This window comes from Ascaphus truei, chromosome 4 (assembly GCF_040206685.1).
Source record: "Ascaphus truei isolate aAscTru1 chromosome 4, aAscTru1.hap1, whole genome shotgun sequence".
NCBI lineage: Eukaryota > Metazoa > Chordata > Amphibia > Anura > Ascaphidae > Ascaphus > Ascaphus truei.
The window spans coordinates 141811694-141837679 of record NC_134486.1 but is presented as its reverse complement, the minus strand read 5'-3'; positions in this window follow the sequence as shown (position 1 = coordinate 141837679).

Here is a 25986-nt window from a genome sequence, read left to right as displayed (position 1 = left end):
CCGTACCAACACAGTGCCCCCACTGTATATGACCAACACCTTGTCCACACCCTGTTGAGATTCCCCCAAAGTTATGAGGGTGCCCATGGCACCTAACCACCCGGTGTCCACCAAGACAGGTCCACCCCACAGTGTGTGTGGAGTAGCTCTATCCCTGTGTATGGCTGTTGGTGCACATTGGTACATTCCTGGTCTCAGGTCAGAGCATGCCAAACTGTAGAGTAGATCCGTTGGACTGCAGAGTGAGCCCAAAATGTGGTTCATCCGATTCCTCCATGCAGACCTCTCAGGGAGCTCCAGCTGGAGTGTGTCCCTTTGAATGTCTATGGTTGCCTGTGGTCTAGTCCCAGCTCACTGCATGGTGTCCGTCACCAGTGCAATAACCTGACACTACAGTGCTAATGGGAGCTTCCATATATTGGGGCCTTCCTTACAGCACCACAAGCTATGGGTGATTGGGGCCTAGCTTGGACCTAAGGGGAATAACTGGCCTAGTCCGGGATCCACTTGAACCCGGAAACTACCTTACCCCTTGCTGTCCCTGCTCCGAATGAGTGCGAGGGGCCCAGCACTCCAAATATATCTATCTGCCTTCTCGATCACTACTGCATCCCTATTGCCTGTGCGGACTCCTGTTGTGTACAGACCCGGTGGCTGCTGGGACCTGTAGTCCAATGCGGAGCCATTTCTAAGATGGCTGCCGCAATAATATACTGCGCATGCGCAGGGTACTTTCTGCCCATGTGCTAGGACATTTTAATCTGGTCTGTAACTGTTAAATAAGCCTATAATATACATCTTCTCTAACTGTGCATGCAATGTATTGTATATAATGTATACCCTGTTTATTTATGTAACTGTATTTTTAACCATGTATTATTTGTCATATTAACTATGTCCAGGACATACTTGAAAAGAGAGGTAACTCTCAATGTATTACTTCCTGGTAAAACATTTTATAAATAAATAAATAAGTTGGTGGAGGTTCCCTCCAAATGATCTTGAGTTGTTTCTGTCACCAAAGCTGGAGTCTCTACGGACTCTTCTAGCTCACTGGCCTCTGTGGTTGACTCTGGCTCTGGGTCACTGTTCCCCACTTGAGGAATGGGCAGCAAGTGATTGCAATGCCAGAACTTTGCCTGCCATATGCGTCTCAAATTCTGTAGACAGAGAGGCCCGGCATTTGGGACTCTACCTGAAAGGGATCTTCGCGTCAGCGGTCCGCCAGCTTATGTTTGCTGAGGACTCCTAGATTTTGCAGGAGAACGGCATCAATGACATGACTCCTGAAGAAGCTGTGCTAAGCGAAACGCATAGAGTCCATGGAGTAGGCTGCCAAGACAATCCTTGCCCTCATTTCGATCACCTCTAGTCCCTCTCTTGATACCGTGATATCGAGCATACCGGAAGTGACGCGACCCAACACCGGAAGTGACGTGACACATACCGGGAGCTTGGTGGACAGAGGCTTGCAGCCGGAGCAGTGGGGTTGTCGGAATCCACCCATCTATAGTCTTACGTGTCCATGTCCTATGTGATTTATGTAAGTGTAATACCACTAGTTTTAATATACACTTGATATTACATACAAGGTTGCACTATAGTATTATTTTTGTTTCATTGAAGAAACAACAAAACCAGACCAACAGATTCTACTGTCAGAGAAGATATCCAGATTCATTATCCAGAGCCACATATACTGTGAGACATGCTGTTTTTTATTTAAAATTTTGTGAGGCCCCATTTTGCTATATTCTTAGAATCCAACTTTTAAAAAAAAACATTACACTATAGAGTGTTTATTTGCTTCATTTCACATATAGTGACACCTGCGCTCCCATAAGCTTCCGATACACCCCTTTAGGGTGCCTAGCATGTCTAGCAGGGTTCGGTTGAACCTCTCCGGCAGAGCATCTCCCTCTGGGTGGTATGGGGTGGTGTGAGACTTCTTGATGTTGAACAAGTTGAGAAGCTCCTTGATAAGCTTGCTCTCTAAATCTCGCCCTTGGTCATAGTTACATAGTACCAAAGACAAAACTGTCTTGCGCATCAGTGGTCAGTAATACACCTATGGTATCAAAAGTAGTCAATGGGGCTAAATAAGAGGGAGCTGTGCGTGGCCACTGAGTTGACCGGAGTAGGGGGAATAAAAACCCTTACCTATATCTCGTCTCCGGTCTGGGACCTGCTCTCCTCAATAGCTCCTGCGTGCAGCCTTCTGTAAGTATCTGGAAATGGTAGGGCTCAGGCGCAACTGCAGTGGAGATAGTGGATTGGTCAGCGCAAGGAGTTAGACTCAGAAATTGAGAGAAAATAAGATACACAGAATCAATGTATTAGACAAACATATGCAATCAATAGATGAGCAGATGCATAGACATTGTAATAAAAGTGTATAATACAAATAATAGGTGTATTGGAGCTGTGGGGAAGGGGAAGGGTAAGGACAGAGAAGGAGGAGGAGTGGGGAATGGATGATGATAATTATCAAATATAATAAAGAAATAGTAAACTCCTGTTTCATTGACTCACACGGCCTGGTGTGAGACTAATCCCTCAGAGAAGGATAGATGAAGTAATAGAAGTCCACAATATGAATGAGAAAAAACTCACACGGCCTTGTGTGAGTTTCCTCCCTCAGAGAATGTTTCCAGACTGTGGCCAATCAGTCACGTCTTGCTTTCTATTACTCTAAATGGAGGCGATATGCGAGTGACTCCTCTCCCAGGTGCCCAAATTACAAAAAATGGGCAAAGCCTGGGTAAGTAGCAAGTCAGAATTTATTACATCAAAGGTAAAAAAGTTATAACACTCACACAGGAATAAAAACAGCCCAGTGGCAGCCGTCGATCGGTCCGGTGGAGCCTTTTCCTCCAGTGGGGCTCCCGCTAGCGCGTCCGACAGTGGGACCGGAGGAGAGGATTTTCCCGGATGTCCGGCAGCTGTCTGGGTCCCTCACTCAATGGGCTCCGGCAGGGAACTATGCGTTTCGCAGTGATGCTTCGTCAGGTTCCTGCCGGATGCCCTCTGTACTCTTTCTTTATAGGCAAACCAATTATCTATTTATTAATTGCAATTGTTTTGCCCTCTTACAGCACATATAATAAAATCGTCAGCAAACATGTATCTTTTACTGTGTCTTAAGATGTGTTAAAACTTGTTCTTGGGTAGTGTTTAGATGGTACATAGAAATAGCAATAATATCAGTAAATAGCAATAATATCAGCAATAGTAGCAGACCCCTGCACAAAGTGGTTAATCATGCTCACATGATAGCTGTCGTGTAATCACATTTGGAGATCCTATTGACCATGATCATTAAGCAATCAATTGCATTTAGTAAAATGTTTGACAATATTAGCACAAAATGTAAATAAATTGAGAAAAACTCACATTAATTCAGTTAAAATAGTTAAAATATTTAACAGTATTAGCGCAGAATGTAAATGTCTCATAATGAGAAAAGCCCACATTTATTTGATTGCATATGTTTGTCTAATACATTGATCCTGTGTATCTAATTTTCTCTCAATTTCTGAGTCTAACTCCTTGCGCTGACCAATCCACCATCTCCACTGCCGCTATAAGAAGACTCCGGGCTTCGTCTTCTCACTGGTCCAGCTGCAGAAAACAACAAGGGCCAGTATATACTTCCCCTTTCCTTTTGGTTACACATTGTCCTATAGGCGTGATTATATGCCATAATAAATAGGGAGCGCCCCAGTTTTTTCCTTTTTTGTTCCGGCGCAACTGCGCATGACAAAATTGAAAAAACTCCCGGATGATCTTCAACAAACTTTATTGCACATTGCTATGTATAGTTACATAGTAGATGAGGTTGAAAAAAGACGTACGCCCATCAAGTTCAATCTATGCTACATTTAGACAACAGATACTTTATCCTATATCTATACTTACTTATTGATCCAGAGGAAGGCAAACAAAAAACCCCAGTGTCATATCATCCAGTGATATATCATAAGGGGAAAATACATTCCTTCCTGACTCCAAGAATTGGCAATCGGATTAATTCCTGGATCAACACCCTTCCCATGTATATTTATTTGATATATCCCTGTATACCTTTCCTATCTAAAAAGATGTCCAACCTTTTTTTGAACAAATCTATTGTATCTGCTATCACAGTCTCCATGGGTAATGAATTCCACATTTTAACTGTACTTACTGTAAAGAACCCTTTCCTTTGTTGCTGGTGAAATCTCCCTTCCTCCAACCTTAAGGAATGCCCCTGAGTCCTTTGTACTGCCCATGGGATGAATAGTTCTTTTGAAAGCTCCTTTTATTGTCCCCGAATATATTTGTATATAGTTATCATATCCCCTCTTAGACGCCTCTTTCCTAATGTAAATAAATCTAATTTAGCTAGTCTCTCCTCATACACTGGCGACACACTTTATTCGAGCTTGGCTAGTCCCACGAATTCGGGTATATCCGGGTGTATTGAGGTTTGTGACTGTTTTCTGCCCGAGTGCATTGAGTTATTTTCCAAGCAGGGATTGAAGCATTTTATTCCCGCTGGCTGCAATACTGCACAGTATATATATATATACTGCATTACAATTCATGAATTTATGCCATCTGGTAGACACGCGAAGCATTGCAGCCTATTAAATCCTAATCATTATCATTTAACAGATCAGCCGCCCATCAGCCAGGCATGAACCCAGGCTGGGAAGGCAAATGCAACGGGGCTTGTTAGAGGTGAGGAGTGGCGCATTCCAGGTATCTGCCAGGTACATACCGGGTATTTGCTCGAATAAAGTGTGTCGGTGCAGTAGTTAGATTGTCCATCCCCTTTATTAATTTGGTGGCTCTTCTCTACACTCTCTCTAGTTCCATAATGTCTCTTCTAATGATTGGTGCCCAAAATTGCACTCCATATTCAAGGTGTGGTCTTACTAATGCTTTGTAAAGGGGCATAATTATGTTTACTTCCCTTCCATCCATTGCCCGTTTGATGCAAGATAAGATCTTGTTTGCCTTTGCAGCTACTGCATACTTTGGGCACTATTGCTAAGCCTGCTGTCTACAAGCACTCCCAAATCCTTCTCCATCAAGGATTCCCCCAATTTATCCCCATTTAATTTGTAATTTGCCTTTTTAATCTTGCATCCTAAATGCATAACCTTACATTTATCTGTATTAAACATCATCTGCCATTTACCTGCCCACATTTCCAGTCTCTCCAAGTCCTTCTGAAGAGAAATTACATCCTGCTCTGATTCTATCACCTTACACAATTTAGTATCATCAGCAAAGATGGAGACTTTGCTCTCAATGCCAATCTCAAGCGTAGTGGATTAAATACTTCTCCCACAGCACTTTGGCTACTGTGAGAGCTTTCTGATCCCTTTTTGGGAAAGCTTGGGCGTATCGAGTGTAGTGATCGGCACTATCAGGATGTCCTCGATGCCCTTCAAGTCTGCCTCAATACAGAGAAAGTGCATGCAGACTAGGTTCATGGGACTGGAGCTCTTTAAGGGGCCCATTGGGTCTGCGGGTGTAGGCAGTTATTCCTCTGGATACACCGCAGGCACTTTTTACAGTAGCATTCTACTGACTCCCTCATTTTGGCCAGAAGAACTGGTCTCTCACTAGACCGAAGGTCTTGACTATGCCCATATGTCCATGCTCATCATGCAGTGATCATGGAACCTGGTATTCCAAGCATTGTTGCAGTAGCAGTTGTCTCCTATCAGGGTGGTTATGGTACGGGACGACCCTGTAGAGGAGACCACGCTCTATGCGGAACTTGTCCCATTACCTCATGATGACCGCGACTGTGTCGGTAGGAGCGCACTTCACCAGGGAAGGGTTGTTCTGTTGAATGGTCTCGCGTATAGCTCTAGCCACTGGGTCACACATCTGGTACTTCATCAAGTCTTTCCATTCTAGGATGGTATCCTGGGTTATTGACATGCCTTCTGGATGGCAGTAGGTGGCAGGGAGTGCCATGGACTGACATCCCAGCGAGTTGGCTACTCTTACTTCAGAGAACACCACCTTGTCCTCCATTATTGAGGCCGTTGAACACATCAATCCCAGGTCCATGATTTCTTCCCACGGGCTGTCGTCCGGTGTTGCGCTCAGTCCAGGTATTCTGGACAGAGAATTGACTCCGATGTTTAAGGGCCCTGGCTTGTACTTGAGGGTGAACTGGTAGTTTGAGAGTGCCGCCAGCCACCTGTGGCTGGTGGCGTCCAGTTTGGCGGATGTCAGGATATAGGTCAACGGGTTGCTGTCCATCCATACTTCGAAAGAGACATAGTATGAGTAGTCATGGAGTTTTTCGACAACTACCCACTCCAGTTTGTGAACCGGGTAGTTTTCTCGCTTGGTGTCAAGCTTCGGCTCACATACGCCACTGGGCGAAGGCCAGCAGACTACTTTTGGTGCAGTACGGCACCCAGCCAATTGAAACTGGCATCCACATGCAGGATATATACGGCTGCTCTGGATCAGCATAGGCCAAGACTGGTGCTTCTATATGACTTTTCTTGAGGCCAGTGAATGCCTTTTCGCAGGCGGACATCCTCTTGTCTCCGAATAGTGTTTGTGGAGATGTGGCCTTCTGCCGAGGTTCCTCTGGGTATATCTTCAGGAGATTATTGAGGAACTTGGCTTTGCTGGAGTAGCCTTCCATGAAGCGGCGGTAGTACCCGCAGAACCCCAGGAAGGATCGCAACTTCATCACATTGTCCAGTTTGGGCAAGTTCACTACGGCTTCAACTTTAGCGGGGTCGGGTGAGGGTGTAACCAGGCCATCAATAAAGGTATTATGGCCGGCTGGTTACCTCTGATCCATGTTTGTGGTTTTAGAGTGTCAGCTCTTGAACCTTTCTGTTGTATATGCCATGTATGTGATTGTGCAACAATAAATAATGTATGTATGTGTTTTTCCTATCCAGGGGTGCTAGAAAGCAGAGATTGCTAGGCTATTAGTTCCAAGGGGTGTTTATGGATAAAGTTTTGTCAGAATGTGTCTAGATAGCAGGGTTTCAGAGTTGCGGGATACCCCAAAAATGTACCCAGGAATCAGGATGGATTCTCGGATACATTGAGATACACTGCCCCAGCAAAATCTCCCCTTGAAAAAACATTCCGCGACTCACCGCTAGGACTCCCTGCTTCAGCACAGACCAGAAAGGTAAGCAGGGCATAGGGGTATGAGGGGAAATGTCCTCGGGCGCGTCACTCTGCTCCCAGCTCCACGACGTATGTTACGTGAAAAATAGAAGAGAAAGGGGAGGGCCACAATAAAAAACGAGTGACGTCACTGAGGAAGCATTGGCGAAACGCGTCTGACGTTTTTTGGTCCTTCCAAGCCACCGTAGCGAGGAGTTTTCTTTCCCTGTATCCTGGCCCAGCATCTAGCCGTCTGCGCATGCGCACGCGCAACGGAGTAACGAAGCTGAAAACTACATCTGTGGAGGAGATAGGCGGCCGGAGGAGAACATAGCCTGTGCACGGGCCTTAAGTATCCATACTGCAGCCAGAATTATCCCCATATACAGATACAAAGACCTTCTGCCAGCAGGGATCAGCCGAGAAGCAACACTGCAACCCAGAGAGGGATATACTGTGGAGCCCGGCGACATCTCCTTTCTATGCTTGAAAATATCGGTCGCTTGTAAGTTTTAAATCTCATGCACCCATTGTCTAATTAAATTGTATTACACTATTTTGTTTTTCCCTTTTATTTTTTGTCAAGGAAGATACCAGAGGGCACTTCCTCATCTACAACCTATGTCATTACATGCTGAGGCGAGAATACCAGCTCATGATATTAGAAATTCCATGTGAGTGTGTCTCTACCCTAAAAGTGTGTTCAATATCATTCTTCCCCTGTTTTCCCCTACCACCCCTCCCTTCCCACTCTAAAAATAAGAAGTGTGTATAACTTGGAGTTGTTTTTTATTGTGGCCCTCCCCTTTCTCTTCTATTTTTCACGTAACATACGTCGTGGAGCTGGGAGCAGAGTGACGCGCCCGAGGACATTTCCCCTTTTCTACCCATACTCATACAGAGGTTGGTGAATAACCTCTGAAAGACTCAGGCAGCGGAATCATTCTGTGGAAAGGACTGAAGCCATACCTTGAATAGTAGGCAAAAAACTTTTTTGGCGCGAATTTTCTCTCTTTTTTTTCATAGGGGTATGAGGTATCCCCAGAACAGTATCGGGGTCCCCACAGTAACAAAAGTTTCCCCAGTTCCATGCCCAGTTCCCCAGAATCAGTATAGAGGTTCTGGGGGGTACTTCAACCATATATGAGGATGCAAGGGTTTTTAAAAAATGTAAGTCCAGTTTTTCGAAAGGGAATGAGATACAGCCCTGAGAATGAACCTATGCGTTTTTTTCATTCTAACGAAGTTTGGTTTTCATAAGGGAGTGAGCTATAGCTCTGGGAATGAACCTAAGCATCTTTTCATTCTACTTTGGGACTTAGAAGAAATATGGGGAAAATATTTCTATTTCATAATGTTTAATAGCCCATAGGGCTATGAGTATTTTAAAGTCTAAGTCAGGTTTGCAGTGTGTGACGGATATGGCTAGTGGGAATAAAAGAAAAGAGTCCAATTGTACCCTTCAAATAAGGTATATTTTATTAAACAGGTAAGTTTAAAATGTATTATGCTTAAGCGTTGTAAAATACAGTGGCGGCCGCCTTTAGCCTCGTGCGGCCGTAGCGGCGCAACTCTGATAACCGCGGACAGATGTATTTTGTTTTTTTTTTTCCTGAGTGTATTGCGGTATTTTAGCGCTCGTAATATTAGCATTTTATTATCGCTGTCTGCATTACTGCAATACCGTCTAAAAACTCAGGGGGGGCGTTCGCGAGCTGTTGTTTTCGAAGTCTAATACTTTAGCAGTTCAACCTACGTCAGTACACAGTCTGCGTATGCGTGCGCAGTAATTGAAATTTGCGTATTTATACATGCATTTGCAGTGCTGTATGTCTCATTTGAAAATTGTTGAAACGCATAGGCGTGTACAGTACTGTAACAGTATCACATTTCGGCATATACAGCGCTCTCCCCTCGCTCACCCCCGCACACACACAGGATCATTTACTGCACTGCAGTATTTCAACTTCTTATCTTCTCTACAGTGCAGTATACCTCTCCCACATCATGGGATGGGAGCTACAGTACATAGCTGATGATTACTGCTCATGCGTCTGTAAGTTCACCACTGCTTGTTTGCGAAGTTCAAGAGTGAGTGACCAAAAAAAATATATATATATATTTTTTCTCCTCGTTTTTTATTTTTATTTTCTCTACAAGCCTGCCTAAACCATCTTGATATTACGATATTCAATCTGTGCTGTAGCTTTTGACTGCGACGCTGTGCGTTTGACTGCACATGGTTGATTTGTGTGCTTTTTATGTACTGTATTTGGGGGTGTAGGGATCAAATTATTATGATAACCTGCCTTTTGAAAATATGCCATTTCTTTGAACTGCAGTACAGCTAATCCTTCATGCAGCTGTACCCTGTACCCCCCTCCCCCCCCACACACACACAAGGCTCACTCAAGGATTTGAACCTCTTATCGACAGACACCTCTCCAGAGCCATTGCGTTTCTAAAGCTTGCCATTGTGTTTTTAATCGTCCCTAGCCGAGCATCACCTCTCTGCGCCTGCATGCCTAATTTTCCTATTGTTGGCTTAGTCACCTCTCTGTAATCCTCTTTGGGAAGGGAGCTATCTGATGATTACTGCGCATGACTCACCCATCCACCCCCCCTAACCTTTTGAGGCTTTGTTTACGGTAACGCTTTTGAAAATCCCGTCTCGAATTTGATATGTAAATCTGATTTGCACAGCACTGTGAAATTGAGAGTTAAAAAAAATATTATCTGATTCATGTTGTTGATGCAGTAAATTACCCCTTTTTGTCATTCTTTCTTTTTCTTTGGTGTAGGTGTGGGGGGTTTCAATGATTATGATTATCATGAATGTAAATAAATATTTATTTTATTTTTATCAGGAACAAAAAAAACAAATATAAAAATAGTCATGAATAATACAAAATGCAGTCTTTATTCAGTTCTTCTGTCAGATGGAAATTGAGGGCCGGTGGATAATCTTGAATAATACACATTGATAATATTATTAATTAATAATATATAATATATAATAATATATATATATAATAATATAATTTTTTCCGTCTTTATCTTCTTCCTCATTCTGTGTACAGTACAGTAGTTCATTGAGAGAGGAGATGTTTTGTGTACATCATGCAGAAAAAGGGGAGAACACAGGGGGGAGCACAGGTTTGAGAAATGTAACACGTACATATTCAGTGTCAATGGAATATGAAATGCTCCTAGTTTGATAGGTGCATGGGTGGTGTTTTGAAGAATAAAGTAATAACTTAAACACTTACACGGCCTTGTGTAAGCGCTGTCACGTAAGTGTCTCTTTCCTCTTCACCTTGCTTCTTCCTTCTTTTTTCTTTCTTTCTTTGCCGTTCTATAGTTGTTCTGCTGCTTTTTTCCAAACGCATGTCCATTCAAACTCTCAGTGAGGTTCAGTCGTGTGATGTCGCCCTCGGAGCAAGGAATAAATAAGACATTTTGAGGGACAAATAAAACAAATATACAATAAGTGCTATTCAGGTGATTATACGCAAAATATGCAGTAAATCCTGCAAGCACTCACACGGGCAAGTGTGAGTGCAGTCCTGGGGGAAGGTATCTTTATCCTCCTTCTACGTATAAAGTTCTTGATAATGAACTTCAATCCTCCAACACAATAAGTAAATTGATGGGGAAAGGGGGAGAAAATAATGAATAAAGCTAAAACAAAGATACTCACACGGCCATGTGTGAGCTCACACGGTGGATAGGTATCTTTGAAGCTCCTGCTTATCAGACCAATGTTACTTCCACGCAACAAATGGACAGAACGAGATGTTCTGAACTGATAAAGGCTTTATTGGACATAGATCATAAAAAATATTTTAAAAAACAGTTTAAAAACAGTTTAAAACAGTTTAAAAAACACTCGGTTTGGACAACCAAATGTTGCACAAAAAGCCAGTCCTTGCGGGAACTTGCGTAGGTAGCTAGGTCCTCAGCTGACTCTGCCCGCATCCGGGCGTTGAGCTGTGTCCCTGCTTCCTATTCCCGACGGTGGCTGTGAACATCCAAAAGGCTCTAGGGTTTTGAGCAACGCATTTCGCCCTCGTATGGGCTTCCTCAGGCTCCGTAGTATGGTTTGGCTGGGGCTCCTGGGAATATATATAGTCCCTCAGTAACCAATCCTACCGTCTCCCTAGAACCACCTCCCCTCTCACTTAATCCTCCAACCCTTGACGTTCCGGAAAAAACGAATGTTCCCTAAAATAAATTTTTACTTACAAGAATGATTTTTAAATTTTTAAAAAAAAATATGTATATATTTCATCTACTCCGAACAATTTAATATTTCTTACTTCACCTAGGGGTCTGAACATAGATAAAGACCTTGGAGCCTTCATCTAGTATCCAGTCCCACCTCTACACAAATCAGGTCGTACACACATCATCCGGTGGAGTCACCTTAGGACTGCCATCTCATTTTATTCATTTTAAACATAGGGCATACTTAGTGCTAGATGGAAGTGTAAGCTACTTGCTTCTAACATTTATTTGAAGATATATGCTACATGTACACTGACACATTTTTATGATCTATTTCAGATACAATCAACTTTTTATCAACTGTATATCGACTCCCCTGGAGCCTTGCATATTGCCAAATAAGATTTTTTGAGACAAGACATTTGTTTTAAGGACATTCCTAATTGGTGTTACATTGGAATCGATTTGGAATTTTTGCAATGGATATTTAGCTTGATTCCGTTTGGGGCTAGTAGGCTCTTCAGATACGGAATTCTTTACAAATTTTAATTTTTGAAGTAAGAAATATTAAATTGTTCGGAGTAGATGAAATATATACATATTTTTTTTTAAAAATGTAAAAATCATTCTTGTAAGTAAAAATGTATTTTAGGGAACATTATTTATCGATATCAATGTATTTTTAGCTATGCCTATATGAATTATAGCACATAGGATTTTAAAATGACATATTTTAAAATGAGATATTTAGCATTAGTTCATCTATGGAGGACTGATTGTATGCCTTTTTTAGCAGCAATTATCTGCATCACAATAGTTTCCCAATGAACTGACTTTATCCTTACATTAAGGGGAAATGTAATGTGTTTATGTATGGCCAAATGAATTAAGACCAGACAATATGAGTTTACTATTAACTGATGTGTATAACACTAATGAGTAGGAACTGAAGCATGTACAACCACCCATGTATGAAGCTCATAAGATAGGACACTATAGGATCACATGTGCCTCACAAAGATTTTTAAACAGCAAGTATTTGCAGATAATTTAAGTCCTAGAATTGCACTATGATTGGCGCGATGGTAGTGATTACTACCCGCTCTTTGAAAATGCGTTTTTTCCGGAACGTCAAGGGTTGGAGGATTAAGTGAGAGGGGAGGTGGTTCTAGGGAGACGGTAGGATTGGTTACTGAGGGACTATATATATTCCCAGGAGCCCCAGCCAAACCATACTACGGAGCCTGAGGAAGCCCATAAGAGGGCGAAACGCGTTGCTCAAACCCCTAGAGCCTTTTGGATGTTCACAGCCACCGTTGGGAGTAGGAAGCAGGGACACAGCTCAACGCCCGGACGCGGGCAGAGTCAGCTGAGGACCGAGCTACCTACGCAAGTTCCCGCAAGGACTGGCTTTTTGTGCAACATTTGGTTGTCTAAACTGAGTGTTTTTTAAACTGTTTTATATATATTTTTTATGATCTATGCCAAATAAAGCCTTTATCAGTTCAGAACATCTCGTTCTGTCCATTTGTTGCGTGGAAGTAACATTGGTCTGATAAGCAGGAGCTTCAAAGATACCTATCCACCGTGTGAGCTCACACATGGCCGTGTGAGTATCTTTGTTTTAGCTTTATTCATTATTTTCTCCCCCTTTCCCCATCAATTTACTTATTGTGTTGGAGGATTGAAGTTCCTTATCAAGAACTTTATACATAGAAGGAGGATAAAGATACCTTCCCCCAGGACTGCACTCACACTTGCCCGTGTGAGTGCTTGCAGGATTTACTGCATATTTTGCGTATAATCACCTGAATAGCACTTATTGTATATTTGTTTTATTTGTCCCTCAAAATTTCTTATTTATTCCTTGCTCCGAGGGCGACATCACATGACTGAACCTCACTAAGAGTTTGAAGGGACGTGTGTTTGGAAAAAAGCAGCAGAACAACTATAGAACGGCAAAGAAAGAAAGAAAAAAGAAGGAAGAAGCAAGGTGAAGAGGAAAGAGACACTTCCGTGGCAGCGCTTACACAAGGCCGTGTAAGTGTTTAAGTTATTACTTTATTCTACAAAACACCACCCATGCACCTATCAAACTAGAAGCATTTCATATTCCATTGACTCTGAATTTGTACGTGTTACATTTCTCAAACCTGTGCTCCCCTCTGTGTTCTCCCCTTTTTCTGCATTTACAAGGATCCTGGATAGGTCCTACGGGGGTCATAGAGTCATAGGAAGAGACTACGAAAGCAGCAACGTACCTTAGTTACTGTATAAGGTCGTTAAGTTTCATTACACATTTATTTTTACATTGTACTTCATCTAGAGGGAGCGCCCGGGTACTTTTTTCTTTGTGTACATCATGACTGCAGTTTGGATACTGTACACTTAACTGTACAAACAGTTCACAAACTTTACACGATACCTCCCCTCTTCCCCAGTCCATCCTTTTTTTCTGAAAAGACAAGAAAACAAAAAATTAGTGCAGTTATGTGCATACTGTATTATGGCATTGTGTGCTGTATACACTGGCGACACACTTTATTCGAGCTCGGCTAGTCCCACGAATTCGGGTATACCCGGGTGTATTGAGGTTTGTGACTGTTTTCTGCCCGAGTGCATTGGGTTATTTTCCAGGCAGGGATTGAAGCATTTTATTCCCGCTGGCTGCAATACTGCACAGTATATATATATATATATACTGCATTACAATTCATGAATTTATGCCATCTGGTAGACACGCGAAGCATTGCAGCCTATTAAATCCTAATCATTATCATTTAACAGATCAGCCGCCCGTCAGCCAGGCATGAACCCAGGCTGGGAAGGCAAACGCAATGGGGCTTGTCAGAGGTGAGGAGCGGCGCATTCCAGGTATCTGCCAGGTACATACTGGGTATTTGCTCGATTAAAGTGTGTCGGTGCAGTAGTACTATTAAACTAGTCTATACTGGAACTACTGTATACTGTGACTACTGTTAAATACTATGTAACCAGATGGCTGGTGCTGCTCTCTCTGGAAAGAAAAAAATTGAGCAGTTAGGTGCATACTGTATTATGGCATTGTGTACTGTATAGCTACTCCATATTGGACTACAGTATGCAGTTAGTACTGTCAAACTAGTCTATACTGGAACTACTGTATACTCGGACTACTAGAAAATAAAAAATCTGTGCCATACTTACCTGTATCATACTGTACTTACAATACTACAGTACAGTACTATACCATACTACCTTCCTGATGCTTGCCCATTACACGCGATCACAATGGGCAACACAGTCGCAAAATGGTCAATATATTTATTGCATCGTTCCACGGTGAGCACATCGTTCCAAAAACTCAGTATGCCTTGCGCCAACTCATCCTTTTTGGAGGGTTTCACGACTTTTCGGATATGGTAATCCAGCTGATGCCAGACCATTTCGATAGGATTGAAGTCTGGCGATCTGTCATTGGAACGGGAAAAAAAGGACAATTAGTTTAAGAGATACAGTGCACAGTAAAAACAGTGGTAAAAAATGAGACACGGTTACCGCACTTACTCCGCTGGCGTCTTCACCCAGTTGATACCGCACTCAAGGATATGCGCTATTGACGCGGTGTGCTTCAGATCGTTGTCCTGGTAGAAACGGTGACCATCCGGGAACTCACGTGTGATGTATTCCACAATCTCAGGCACAATTATATCTTGGAAGAAAGCTTTATTCATGATTCCTATAACAAGAAAAGTGCTCAAAAAAACTGCACACTAGTACAGTACAGTGCGTAAGGCAAAAGCGTGTGACATACATTTTACTGTACCTTCAAAGATGACGATGCATCCTGGTCCACGCCTAGAGATGGCACCCCACACATGCATCTTCACTGGGTGTTTTGGACGCGGCTTCATAGACATGCGACCTTTTTTGTGGAATGCAAAGGTGGCAAATCTCTCCAGCGAAACAGTAGACTCGTCAGTGAAGATGCAATCCTGGAAAGCTTCTCCACTGTCGATCCATGCCTGGGCCTGGACCACTCTCTTGATTTTGTTAACGTCCCTTATCATAGGGTACGCTCTGTAATGACAAGGAATAAATAATTTTACAGGTACAGTACAGTTTCTTAAACAACACTTTTACCTCCTGTACTGTCCAGTGCTAACCTCACACGTCCATATTTCCACCCAATTCTGCGTCTCATCTTCTTTATGCTGGTCTCGGATACAGTGAGATTGTGATTTTGCTGCAGAGTGTATTTGACCCTTAGTGCACTCTTCTCATCACTCTCTTCACTTATTTTGTCGACCAGAAGAGTTGTCTCCTTACAATGTACAGAAAAACAACAATCCGGTAAGTTACAGTGCAGTAGGCCACAAGCACAGCACGTCATTTGCAGTAAAAATAGTATAAAATGAGATAGATCTACCCAATATACAGTATAGTTCTATTAATATGCAGCAATATAAACAATAGATATACTGTAGTTTTATAAATAAACCGAAATAACTATAAAATTAGATAGATCTATACAATATATAGTTCTATTAATATGCAGCAATATAAACAATAGATATACTGTAGTTATATAAATATATGGAAATAACTATAAAATGAGATAGATCTACAGAATATATAGTTCTATTAATATGCAGCAATATAAACAATAGATATACTGTAGTTACAGTATATAAATATACCGAAATAACTATAAAATTAGATAGATCTACACAATATATAGTTCTATTAATATGCAGCAATATAAACAATAGATATACTGTAGTTATATAAATATACCGAAATAACTATAAAATTAGATAGATCTACACAATATATAGTTCTATTAATATGCAGCAATATAAACAATAATAGATGAACTCTATTATATAGTTATATAAATACTTACGCGTTAGTTACCGTTTGTGTCCTCGTGCGTTTCCGTGTGCATGATAGCACACGGTTGTTGATGGCACAACGAGGCCAGAAGCAGCTAACCAGCGTTGGATATCTGCAATTCGTTGTCCGCTCGTGTATATCGCCTTAATTCTCATGCTGAGATCCTTTGAAATCTTTTTAACAGGCATTGCTGCGAGTAGAAAGAAATACAAACACAAGAATGTATATTCGATGTTTAGTCAATGTGTATTCAATGTGCAGTGAATCCACAAAATGGATGGTGTATTTATACGTTAATGACTCTGTGACAGGGTGAAGTCAACCCCTATCAGTTATGACTGGGAAACATATGTCTGAGTGCTTCATCCAGCACTCATAAGTGTTAACTCAGATGGAAGCTAGCTAATCATGATGTAAGTTGACACCTGAGAGCCAGCAAGGTAGATAAGGATCTTGTTACCAGCAGTAGCTGCCTGTCTCAGATGAGAGCACATGGATAGATGTGCTGCTAGCCAGAAGGATACAGCACACTACTTACTGCAGCCAAAGTAAGATTTCTTTCATTTGTTTGCATGACTGCTTAAAAAGACTCTTACGGTTTGGGTATGGTTTAGCCAGCCAGCCTGCTAGCTAGGACTGCTGTGTTAGTCAGTTTTCTCCCAACGTGGAGCATGATTTATTTGCTTAAAGGGACAGTGTACCCGCATGTTATGTTGCTGTGGAGAGATAAAGCCACTGAACGTTTTCATTTATCCTGAAACTACACGTGTGGACTGTTCCCTGACCTCGGCTACAGGTCGTCCTGCCACAGGTGGTGTCAGAAGTGGGATGCTGGACGGGCCCTGTATCTGAAGGGCCACACACATACACACACAGACGGGGAAAAAAAATGGAGACAATTTTTATTCAGTTCCTTGAGCAACAGCTCCAGCTAGCAGAGAAACAAGCTGAGCAACAGGCCCAGCAATCTGAGCGACATGCCCAGCAAGATGAGCGACAGGCCCAGCAAGATGAGCGACAGGCCCAGCGAGAGGAAAAGCTACACCAATTGCTGGCCGAAGGCCCAGCCCCAGGCAGACCAGGGATTCCAAATAACCCACCGGTGATGCTGCATAAAATGAAGCCAAACGAAGACCCAGAGGCATTTCTCCTCACTTTTGAAAGGGTAGCCACGGCCCATGGCTGGACAGTTGATCGCTGGGTAACGACTCCTAATAGGGGAAGCTCAGGCAGCCTACCAGGCTCTTCCAGCAGACGAGGCCATGGACTATCAGCAACTAAAGGCTGCTATTCTGGATTGCCTAGGCCTCACTCCAGAGACCTACCGACGGCAGTTCCGGACAGTCAAATATACAAACAGAGACAGACCCCGGGTCGTAGCCCACCGCTTAGTAGACTTATGTACCAGGTGGATACAACCGGAAAAACATGACAAGGCAGAGATCCTTGAACAGTTTGTGCTCGAGCAGTTCATACAGATTCTGCCCCCCTCCTCCCGCTCCTGGATAAAAAGACACGCTGCATTTTCCCTGGATTCAGCGGTCCGCTTGGTGGAAAACTTCCTGGACGACGACACCCAACAGGATAGCTGGGAACGGCCGGTACAAACACCAGTTGCTTCCGGTGATGCTAGAGGCAGGAGAGCAGACAATCGAGGGGTCTACAACCCGCCAGCTCGGGAGATCAAGTCAACCCGATCGGAAGACCCTTTCCCATCTCGGAGGGTTCCTGGTACAAACTCCCGCAGAGACGCCCATCCTGGGTCCGAGGCCACTGGATCACTCAAGGGAGGCCACCACCCACAGTATTCCCCGAGAACCTGGACTCCTGTCACCCACCCGGTAGAGAGGATAACTCCACCAACCAGAAGGGAGGACCCCATCCAACAGCGGAGAGGTCCAAACACCGAGCCCCGTCGAGAGTTTCCGCTGAAGACCGAGGTTGCGGATTCAGGAGATGATGAGATGGACTGTTCATATGGCAGAACCAATGCCACAGCTTGTCTCCGAGGGGACCACAATCCGTGGTTAATCCCAGCATCTCTGGAGGGGACAAAAGTAAACGCCATGCGGGACTCGGGCTTTGGAAAAACCCTGATCCTAGAGGGCCTAATTCCAAGCAATAGACTATCTTATGACTCTCCTTGGAATATCGAGTGTATCCATGGGGATACAAAGAGATACCCGACGGTGAACTTTACACTGCGTATCCAGGATCAAGAGGCTAGCCTACTAGTGGGAGTTGCTCCCTGGCTACCTGCTCCTGTTCTACTTGGCCGAGACTGTCCCTACCTCGAAACATTGTTGGCCCCTACTCCTACGGAGCCTACTTCTCTGGTACCGGAGAAGCCCGGAGACTTGTTCCCTTTTTCCCCAGAGATTTTTCCCCGTAGACACCATGTCCCAAAGACACGTAAACAGAGACGTGCGGAAAAAGAGGACTGGTTAAGAAAGGCTGGGACTCTTGGTAACATTAGTCAGCCCAAAGGACTGCAGGTCATGGCCGGGGATGACCAGGGTGGGGAACAGATAGATACAGGAATTTTGCCAGACCTGGATCTTCCTGACTTCCATCAGAGGCAGAGGGAGGACCCAGCTCTGGCTAGACAATATGAGAAGGTGGTACAGGTCAACAACAAGATAATGGATGAACAGGGTGTAAAAGTGTTTCCACATTTTGAACTGTTGAATGACATTCTATATCGTGTGAATAAGGTTACACAAACAGGGGAGGTCATTCGACAGATGCTAGTCCCTAAAGGGTTGATTAAAACTGTGTTCACCCTAGTCCATACTCTCCCATGGGGTGATCATTTGGGCAGAGATAAAACCACGGACCGCATCTCGTCCTGGTTTTACTGGCCAGGCATATATGGTGACATCATGAAACTATGTGAGACATGTCCTGAATGCCAGTTAACTAGCCAAAAAGGACAGAAGCCGGCTCCCTTGGTTCCTCTGCCCTTGGTAGCCGTCCCATTCGAGAGAATTGGGGTAGATCTGGTCGGACCTTTAGAACCCTCTGCGAAGGGACATAAATTTATACTCGTTGTGGTAGATTATGCCACCAGATATCCTGAGGCCTTCCCTCTGAGATCAGCCACTGCTAAACAGGTTGCTCACAGGCTGTTAGAACTGTTCTCTAGGGTAGGACTTCCCCATGTAATGTTAACTGACCAGGGAACAAATTTCATGGCAAAGTTAATGCAGGATGTCCTAAAGTTATTGGAGGTAAAATCCGTCCGGACCTCAGTCTACCATCCTCAGACTGATGGATTGGTAGATCGGTTTAACCGTACTTTAAAAAAAATGCTTAGGAAGTTTGTGGACACTGAAAAGCAAGCTTGGGATGAACTTCTCCCTTTCCTGTTGTTTGCGGTACGAGAAGTTCCCCAATCATCCACAGGCTTCTCCCCGTTTGAGCTCCTATATGGACGCCAACCTTGGGGTTTTCTCGACCTACTGAAGGAATCCTGGGAGGAGGAGCCTTCCCCCTCCAAGAATACCCTTCAGTATGTCATAGACCTTAGAAACCGCCTAGACATGATAGGTCGGTTTGCTAAGGAAAACCTCAAATCTGCCCAAGAACGTCAAGAGAGGCAGTACAACCAAAATGCTTGCTTGAGGGTCTTCAAACCTGGGGACCAAGTGATGCTACTACTACCGACATCAGAGAGTAAACTCCTTGTGAAGTGGCAGGGTCCTTTCCAAGTTCTCCGCCGCACCGGGGAGGTGAACTATGAGATCTCTCAACCAGGGTCCAGGAAAGGTAAACAAATCTACCACGTGAACCTCCTGAAACCCTGGAAAATGATGAGATCGCTGTTCATCCACCCTCGGGAAGGAGAGACGGATTTGGGTCCGCAGCTTCCAAAGGGTAGTACGTACAATGACCATCAGGTTCCCATGGGAGGGCAGTTAACAACGGAACAAAGGTCAGACCTACTAGAATTATGTGACCAGTTCCCAGATTTTTTTCGGAGCTGCCAGGGCAGACTAATTTAGTGTCCCATAGGATTGAGACAGAACCTGGCGTAAAAGTACGGTCCCGTCCCTATAGATTGCCAGAGGGCCGAAAAGACCTGGTAGAGAGGGAGATAATAGACATGTTGGAATTGGGCGTGATCGAGGAGTCCCACAGCGAATGGTGTAGCCCTATCGTGTTGGTCCCTAAACCAGATGGGAAGGTGAGGTTTTGCGTGGATCTGCGAAAGGTAAATGCTGTATCCAGATTGATGCATATCCAATGCCTAGAGTGGATGAATTGCTTGACTCGCTTGGGAAAGCAGAGAATATCTCTACCCTAGATCTCACGAAAGGATATTGGCAGATACCTCTAGCGGAAGAATCCAAATGCAAAACTGCCTTCGCCACCCCTCTCGGGTTATACCAATTCGTCACTGTGCCATTTGGATTACATGGGGCTCCAGCCACATTCCAAAGGTTAATGGACAAGGTACTACGACCCCATAGGGCATATGCCGCGGCCTACTTGGATGACATTATCATCTATAGCAGACACTGGCAGTCTCATATAAAAAGGTTAAGGGCAGTCCTAACGTCCTTAAGAGATGCAGGGCTCACTGCAAATCCAAAAATATGTGCCCTGGGTAAATCATCTACAAAGTACTTGGGCTATGCTGTTGGGGGAGGGATAGTAAGGCCACTAGCTAGCAAGGTGGCCGCCATAAAGGAAGTCCCCACCCCACAGACAAAGACACAGGTCCGCTCCCTTTTGGGGTTAGCAGGGTATTACCGGCGATTTATCCCCAATTTTTCAGAAATATCTGCACCCCTAACAGATCTGACAAAAAAGAGTGCCCCGACCCAAGTTAAATGGTCTTGGGAGTGCCAAGACGCCTTTGACATGCTAAAAAAGTGCCTGTCAGAGGGCCCCGCTCTTCGGAGCCCAGATTCTAAAGAGCCCTTCATCATCCAGACGGATGCCTCAGAGGTAGGACTGGGAGCAGTGCTGTCTCAGCAATTTGATGGTGTTGAACACCCCATACTGTTCATCAGCCGAAAGCTGTTCCCAAGGGAAGTGAGGTATTCTGTTATTGAGAAGGAGTGCCTCGCTGTAAAATGGGCAATTGAGGCCTTGAGACATTATGTCGCCGGAGTACACTTCACCCTGGTCACTGACCATGCGCCCTTGAAGTGGTTGAACACCATGAAGGACACAAATCCAAGGTTGACCAGGTGGTATATGGCCCTCCAACCCTTCTCTTTTGATATTCAGCATAGACCTGGAAAAGACCATGGAAATGCTTTTGTCAAGAGGAGTGGAAGGTCGGGCTTCAGCCGTGTGGGACACTAGCCACACACAAACAGGGGAGGTATGTGACAGGGTGAAGTCAACCCCTATCAGTTATGCCTGGGAAACATATGTCTGAGTGCTTCATCCAGCACTCATAAGGGTTAACTCAGGTGGAAGCTAGCTAATCATGATGTAAGCTGACACCTGAGAGCCAGCAAGGTAGATAAGGATCTTGTTACCAGCAGTAGTTGCCTGTCTCAGATGAGAGCACATGGATAGATGTGCTGCTAACCAGAAGGATACAGCACACTACTTACTGCAGCCAAAGTAAGATTTCTTTCATTTGTTTGCATGACTGCTTAAAAAGACTCTTACGGTTTGGGTATGGTTTAGCCAGCCAGCCTGCTAGCTAGGACTGCTGTGTTAGTCAGTTTTCTCCCAACGTGGAGCAGGATTTATTTGCTTAAAGGGACAGTGTGCCCGCATGTTATGTTGCTGTGGAGAAATAAAGCCACTGAACATTTTCATTTATCCTGAAACTACACGTGTGGACTGTTCCCTGACCTCGGCTACAGGCTGTCCTGCCACAGACTCACATTAGAGTATGCCCACTTTCAACACCTGTACCTCGTGACCATGTATAAAAGATTACACACTTTGCATAGCCCACCACTCGATGATCTTTATCTGAACTTGCCCTTGTCCAGATACTGCATTGTGCCATCTGCTTCCATGGATCAACCCCGATTCTATGGACGCAGGAAGCCACTCGCCTCTGCCGTGCCTGTCACACAGAATAAGCGAAAGGCGGCAGCCGTTTCCAAGCCAAGGCCAAAGCAACAGGCTAAGGCTAATAAAGAAAACCTTCTGTTGACCCCAAAAGCTAATGGTTTTAATACACGTAAGCCTTATTATGTCAAGAAGAAATACGGTGATGAACACTCAACGCAAAACCAATGGCAGCCAACCCATCGAACCCGCAGACCACTTCCTCCAATACGCTTCGACGACTCTGCCGGAAATCTACAGCCCATCTTACCCACTACTCGTCCACGACGCTGCCGCCGCTCTCCCGGAAATTTACAGCCCATCTTCTCCACTAGTCGTCCACGACGCTGACGCCGCTCTCCCGGAAACCCACAGGCCATCTTCGCCACTGCTCTTCGACGATGCTGCCGCTGGTGCCCCTTAAATCCACGGGTCACTTTCTCCATTACGCTTAGACGACTCTGCCGCTTCTCGCCCGGAAATCCACAGGTCACTTTCTCCATTCCTCTTCGACGACGCTGCCGCTTCTCCTCTCCCGGAAATCCACAGGTCACCTCCTCCATCCTTCTTCGACGACGCTGCTGCTTCTCTCCATGGAACCCCCATCTCATCCTCCATAGCACCCATCCACCAAGATGTCCACAGCATGCCATGCACAAGAACCAGCTCGTTAGACCGCATGCTGAATGGGTTAAGTGTGGATATCCCCGGGAACTCTACTGTGCAGGTAAAGATAGATCTGCTTTTGGAGACCATGTTAAATATGGATCAACGGATGCAGAAGATGGATCAACGGATAAAGAAGATGGATCGACGGATGGAGAAGATAGAGACTGACATAGCGGAATACATAATTTGCTCGGTGTTGATGCCCCTGTATCCCCGACGCCGGAGCAGCAGGGTGGCATGGATGTGATGAATGGGACCTTCGACCACCTTCTAACACCAAGCACACCCCCTCCACCAGAAGAATTTATGTACATGTATGCCGTTGAGGAGGAGGATAACATGACAACCCTGTCAAGAACACGCCAGGAGACAGCATTTTTTAATAACACCATACTGTTGTGCTGTACATGTTTTGACTCTCTGTACTTTAATAAAGGAGACGTTGCGTGTTTTAACTTGTATTAATAAAGAAATGTTTTTACTAACTGTACACAAGACCTGCACAATTCCAGTTCTCGAGGGCCGCAAACAGGCCCGGTTTTCCTGAAAACCGGGCCTGTTTGTGGCCCTCGAGGACTGGAGTTGTGCAGGCCTGACTGATTGTTCTGTACACCATCCTACTGTAAATGTTTTGACTTTCTGTACTTTAATAGAGGAGATGTTGCGTTTTTTAAATTTTATGAATAAAGAATTTTTTTTAATAACACCATACTGTTGTGCTGACTGTAAACCATACTAACATAATACATGTAGAATAAATGCATACTTTTTATTTTTTCGGGTTTATTATACAGTATATATAAAAATGTATTGTACAGTATACTGTATGGTCTGAAAACATCAGCATACTGTTTCAGGTATTCTATCCTAATCAATAACAACGGCCACTAAACTGTAGACTCCAGTACGTGTTTTTTTTTTTACTCAGGTTCAGCAATGTGCAGGCATTGTAACACATAGCGATATGATCCTTCGAAATCCCTCCATTTGCCATTTTCCGCATGAGATGACAAAGTTTTCTTTTCTGAGGAACAAAAAAAAAGTAAAAGTATACTGTAATGGTCAGTCCCCTAAAGAAGTTCCCACAGTCAGTCCCACCAATAATTTTCTCAGGGGGCATCTCCTGTTCACATGCGCATGCGCCTACCGTCGATGTGATGACATGCATATGCGTTTCAAGAAGGTTCCAATGCACATGCGCCTAGCTTTTCACCAATTGTGCAGTATCTACTGTAGAAGCCGCTCAGCCAATGATATTGCTTACAGGAGAATCGCTTGACTTTTGAATCGCACTGATATTGATATTTTCAAAATAAAATAAATAGAATAAAATACAGCAACATTACTCACCATAGACTTTCCCAATCAGCAGGCGAGGAGCCACTGCCAGTCCCGTATTCTTGATCATACACGTCGTTGACAGGTGACAGCGGGACTACTACACCTGTAGTCAGCTGATGAGGCTGGAAATCGCTTAGGTACATGCAAGCTTGCTCGAAACTGTACGCGAAATCTGGCTCAGGCTGCAGGTATCCGGGCGGGGACAGACAGCAAGGGTTGTCGGTCACCAGGTTTTCACTGTTTTAACACGACCTTTCGCCTTTTGCTGTCTCCATGATCATAGATACTGGAAAAACCTGGTGAAACACACCAATACCCTCCAATAAAATCGGGATCAATACGAAAAAAACATGGATAGCTACATAAGTTTTTCCTTATTGCACGCTTCCACACATGAGCATCTGGCGAAAATTTGTAAAAGTCATAGTTTTCGATAAAATACTGATAAATTTGAACAACTGTTGTCATCTTATCATCTGTTGCATTAATCGCGGCCCATATTAAATAAGCGTACGTTCTGTCGGGTTTTTGGAACACGGACTGCAGTTGTGCACTCATGTCGGGACTCTCAGGACAATAGAACACCAGACACTGAGCATTTAGTTTTAATATGAAAAGCCTAAATTGATACATTATTGTAACTTCTTCCTTCAGTCCCAAGGCCAATTTACAATGGACCACTGTGGTATTTTTTTCAAACACCTGCAAGTCGACACATTACTGAAGCGCATGCGCATTTCAATTCATGAATATCTGCCATCGCGAAGAATTGCAACCAATTAAATCCGAACCATTATCAATAAACACATCAACCGCGCATCAACCGCGGGTGTGAATGCAACATGAATGCGGTATGAATGTGGTCAGAATGCGGCATGAACATGGTGAAGTGCGGTGAAGTGCGTGGCATTCGGAAAAAAATCCCGGAAAAATTCGGAGATGTTGGAGAATAAAATGGGCCGCGGCTGTATGAGCTGGGGACTTTCAAGCCCTGGAAGCCAAGAGACCATGTGGCTATTAAGTTTGGTGCCAGTAAGTCTGCTCAGGTCCTGGATATGAAGCCTCAGAAGTTGCCAAGGTGTGAAAGCCATTTGGGCACCGGAGATATGCTCAAATACACATGTCCTAGAATGAATGGTGGTCCCAGACCACCAATTGCCCAAAGCCAGACTGTGAAGAGCCTAACTCAGCGGGTGACTTCTGACTTAATCCGAATCCGTGCTTGCTGGCTTAGATAGACTGGCAATGCTCTGATTGGCTGGTAGGATTTTTCCCAGGCTTGGATTGGCCGGAGTATTTCATGAATGAATCTGAAATACTATAAGATAGCCAGCAGCCAATCCTGTTGTGAGATTCTAAGCACCAAGACAGCAGCGGCAAATTTGAAATCACCAAAAGGTGCTCTTGGAAAAATAGACGCGAGCTGGCTTCAGAAATTTCGGGGCCAAGTTCTGAGAAGAGAACGTAGCGGTCGCGGCTGGAAATACAAGCCGAAAAGAGTACCAGGACATTTAGTACTATCTCCCGGTCAAGGGATTTTGGCATCTCAGAAGGGATACCGTGGTGGCGGCAGCAGCTTTTTTCCGATATGAGTTCCAAGACTTTCGGGCTAAGTCCTGATCAACCTTAAGACTTTGTTTTATGGACTGTTTCGCCTGGGAAAGGCTAGTTTTGCAGCCCAGAACCCCAGTAAGTGTGTTTTCT